This window comes from Pongo abelii, chromosome 12 (genome assembly GCF_028885655.2).
Source record: "Pongo abelii isolate AG06213 chromosome 12, NHGRI_mPonAbe1-v2.0_pri, whole genome shotgun sequence".
NCBI lineage: Eukaryota > Metazoa > Chordata > Mammalia > Primates > Hominidae > Pongo > Pongo abelii.
The window spans coordinates 56,162,782-56,166,790 of record NC_071997.2 but is presented as its reverse complement, the minus strand read 5'-3'; the positions used below and the strand labels follow the sequence as shown (position 1 = coordinate 56,166,790).

The 4,009-nt window shown below is 36.8% G+C and overlaps 1 pseudogene; it reads right to left on the bottom strand.

Moving 5' to 3' along the window:
- Nucleotides 1–210: 210 nt before the first annotated feature.
- Nucleotides 211–1,508, bottom strand: LOC100449930 (succinate--CoA ligase [ADP-forming] subunit beta, mitochondrial-like; annotated as a pseudogene).
- Nucleotides 1,509–4,009: the final 2,501 nt, after the last annotated feature.

Below are 4,009 nucleotides of genomic sequence, written 5' to 3'. Positions count from 1 at the left end.
AATGAAATGCACACCAAATGCTTCTAAAAGTTTGTGTGCCTAGATCACAATTACAGTCTTCACACACTGAAAAGAAAAAGAACAATAACACAGAAGATAGTATTTTCAATGATTATAGCAAATTAACATTTTCAGTCATTCATGGGCTTTTTAAGATCATGTTGGCAACTTACATAATATATATATATTCAAGGGTTTGCTTGACTAAGGTCACCATTTCAGAGAGCTTTGAAGCCATTCTAGTAGCTTTTCTGCTAGTAGTGCCTTAGCATCATTAACGGGTGAACCTTGTAAATGTACCACAACAGATATTTTAATTTCAAAATCTTTCACAGCCAGAACTATACCCTGTGTAATAATATAACATCAAGTGATTCCTCCAAAAATGTTGACCAGAATAGCCAGTACCTCTTTTTATCTGCAGTGATAAGCATAAATGATTCTGTTACTTGATGGACTATAGCACTAACATGAACAACAAGGAAGCTGGTTGGAGTCTCTTTATGAAGTTTTCTTATATCTATTGTGGTTATAGCCAAACCAGCACCATTTACTAGACAGCCTATTTTTCCACTGAAGCCAATGTTATTGAGATGTGGCTTAGCTTCATCTTTGTTCCTTTCATCTTCCTGAGCCCAGTCCTGTAGATCAAAGATCTTCTGGCGATAGACTGAATTAGAATCAAAATTGATCTTTGTGTCCAAACATAGCAGAGCTCCATCTGAATCTTATACTGTTGAGCTTATTTTTATCATGGTTGTGTTGTAGTTCAGAAAAAGATTGTAAAGCTTGACCATGTTTTCTGCCACAGAATCCACAATAGTAGATGGAAATCTTATATTCTGTGCAAGCTGGAGAGCTTGTTCCTTTTTGATGCCTTCTACGACATCAATAGATTCTTTATTACATCAGGAGTCTCAGCAGAAACATCTTCAGGGTTGACACCACCTTGCAAACTTCCTGTTTATACTGGACCTTGAAATGACCTTTCCATTGTTACTGGAAAGTAGTATTCTCTCCTGGGATATTTTTGCTCACAGATCAATACTTGATTGCATATTTTGTCCTTTTCTCCTGTTTACTTGGTAAACAACTTTTTCCCGATAATTTGAGAGGAAACAGCTTTTGCTTCTTGACAGAAAACTATCTTCACTTCTCTTTTGGGACTGCTTTCAAATGTTCCTTTTTCTCTACCACAAGCAAAATTCTGTGCCATTATCACAACATCTTTAGAACCTAATTTTTTGACAATTGCGTCAGCTTCATCTGGTGACTTTGCCACATATCCTTTGGAAGGGAGACATCAGCTTCTTGCAACAATTTCATATTCATATATTCATGTAGTGAGAGATTCTTTTGCTGTTGCTGCTGTACTTGGAGTTATTGGTTATTAAACAGCTCAGAAATTCCAAGAACCTGGGCAGTAGACTGTACTATGGTCTGGTCTGGGACTGATGGCTGTGAAAAGTGGCAGCTACTTGTCAGCTATAGAACATGAAGGCCACCATTCCTAAGTCTGACCCTGTCCCCTCCTGCTGTGTGCCTCCAGCTGCTTTGTAATAGATAATTTCCAATTCTCTTTTCCCTTTCCTTATGGCATTGCTATCATTCATTCTACTTATCCATATGCTGTAATCATCTACTATATTGCTGCTGTTATAACTTGAAACAAACTTTTTTATTTTGGATCAATTATTAATTAGAAATTAAGCTATTACTAATAGCTTAATAAGACATTAATAAGAAGAAAAGATTTTATTTTACCTTCATGCATTCCTTTGCTGACATTTTCTTTTCTTTGGGTAATCTTAGTTTTTGGCCTATATCATTTTCCTTCTCCCTAAAGAACGTTTCAAATTTCTAAGTGGGCAGGTCTACTGGCAATAAATTCCTTTAGCTTTTGTTTCTATGAGGAGCCTTTATTCCTTCATAACTTTTGAGGGATTACTTTACTGAATATATAATTATGGAATGGTGGTTTCATTCTTTCAAAATGTTAAATATTTAACTCCATTCTTTCTTGTTTGAATGGTTTATGTTAAGAATTCTGACGTAAATTTTTTCATTGTTTCTCTATAGGTAAGTTTTTTTTTTTTTATCTCCTGTGCCTTCTTGCAAGATTTTCCATTTTGCATTTGTTTTCTGCAATGTGAATATGATATGCATAGGTATAGGTTTTGCTTTTTGTTTATGTTTAGTCTGCTTAGAGTCCTGTGTGCATTCTGGATCTGTTGTTTGCTGTCTGTCATGAGTTTAGTTAAATTCTTAGCCATTATTATTTTGAATATTTCGTCTTCTCCATTCTCTCTTCCTTCTCTTTTCGATATTCCAATTACACCTCTGTTACACCTTTTGAAATTGTCCTTGGATTTCTTGTCCTGTTTTGTTCACACTTTTTCTTTCTTTGCATTTCAGCTTTATAAGTTTCCACTGACATATCTTCAGGCTCAGTGAGCCTTTCCATGACCATGTCCAGTGGCCCATGATGAGCCCATCAAAGACATTCATCATTCTGCAACAGTATTTTTGAGTTCTGGTATTTCTTTTACATTTTCCTAGAGTTTCTTTTTCTCTGCTTACATTACTCCTCTGTTTTTGCATATTGTCTACATTTTTCCATTAGAGCCTTTAACATATTACTTACAATCATTTTAAATTCCCTGCCTGATAATTTCAAAATCTGTGCCCTGTCTGAATCAGATTCTAATGCTTGCTTTATCTCTTTAGACTGTGTTTTTTTCTTGTCTTTTACTTTCCTTTTAATTTTTTGAAGGCTGCACATGATATAGGTAATAGAAACTGTGAGGTAAAAGGCCATTAGTGTATGGTTTTATGTTAATCTGGCTAGGAGTTACGCTGTGTTTTAATGTTTGCTTGTAGATGTAGATACCAGAAGCCTTAAATTCTTCTGATGTCTGTGTTTTTATCTGTTGCATTTGGCTGCCCTAAGAACTTGTTAGATAGATTTTGTACCTCTTTTAGCTGTTATTTACTGTTGTTATACTGGAGACTTTTGGAGTACTGGTAATGTTTGGTGGAAAGGAAGCATCCTGTAATGTGACCAATCCTCAGCTTTTTAGTGGGCCTGGGTCCTTGGATTGTAGGCTTTACAAGTGTTTCTTAGCTTTACTCCACTCCATTTGGTAAGATAAAAAAGCTAGAGGAGGTTTTAGTTGGGTAAATGCCTTTCCCCCAGGTGAGATAAGGCTATGGTAAAATCTTTTTCCCTGGAGTGTAGATATTGCCATGGAGAACACTCTGGGAATAGTATTTATCAATGGTTACTTCTCCTTTTTCTTTCTTTTCTTTTCTTTTCTTTTAAGACAGGATCTTGCTTTGTTGCCCAGGTTGGAGTGCAGTGTCATGATCACAGCTAATGGCAGCAGCCTCAAACTGCTGCACTCAAGCAATCTTCCCGCCTCAGTCTGAGTAGCTGGGACTATAGGGATATGCCAACATACCCCCCTAATTTTTAATTTTTTTTTTTTTTTGTGTGGAGAGAGAGACAGGGTCTCACTATGCCTAGGCTGGTCTTGAACTCCTGGGCTCCAGCAATACTTCTACATTAGCTTCCAAAAGTGCTGGGATTTTAGGCATGAGCCACAGCACCTGGGCTAGTGGTTACTTTTCTTTTTTCCTAGTCCAAGCCTGGAAATAACCTTTCTTAGCTCTTCACACTAACAACCTGATGGCTTTACTGGATGTAAAACCTACACAATTTTTGCCATTACAAATTTCTTACTCTTATGCTAGTCCATAGTCAACCTCCAGAAATTTGTCAAAAGTTACCATTTATGTGTTGCTACCAACTCATGACTCCAGTGGCATATGCTTCAGGTAAGCAGATGTTTCCTGTGGCTCTAATTCATAAATCTCTACAGACTTCAGGGTGATAGTTTACCCTGCAGCCTCGATTCTCTGCTAGGTCTAAGAAAATTATTCTTGTAAGCACAGCAGTGTTGACTTCTAAGCTCTTTATTCATCAGAGCTGAAACGGGGAGTCACCAAC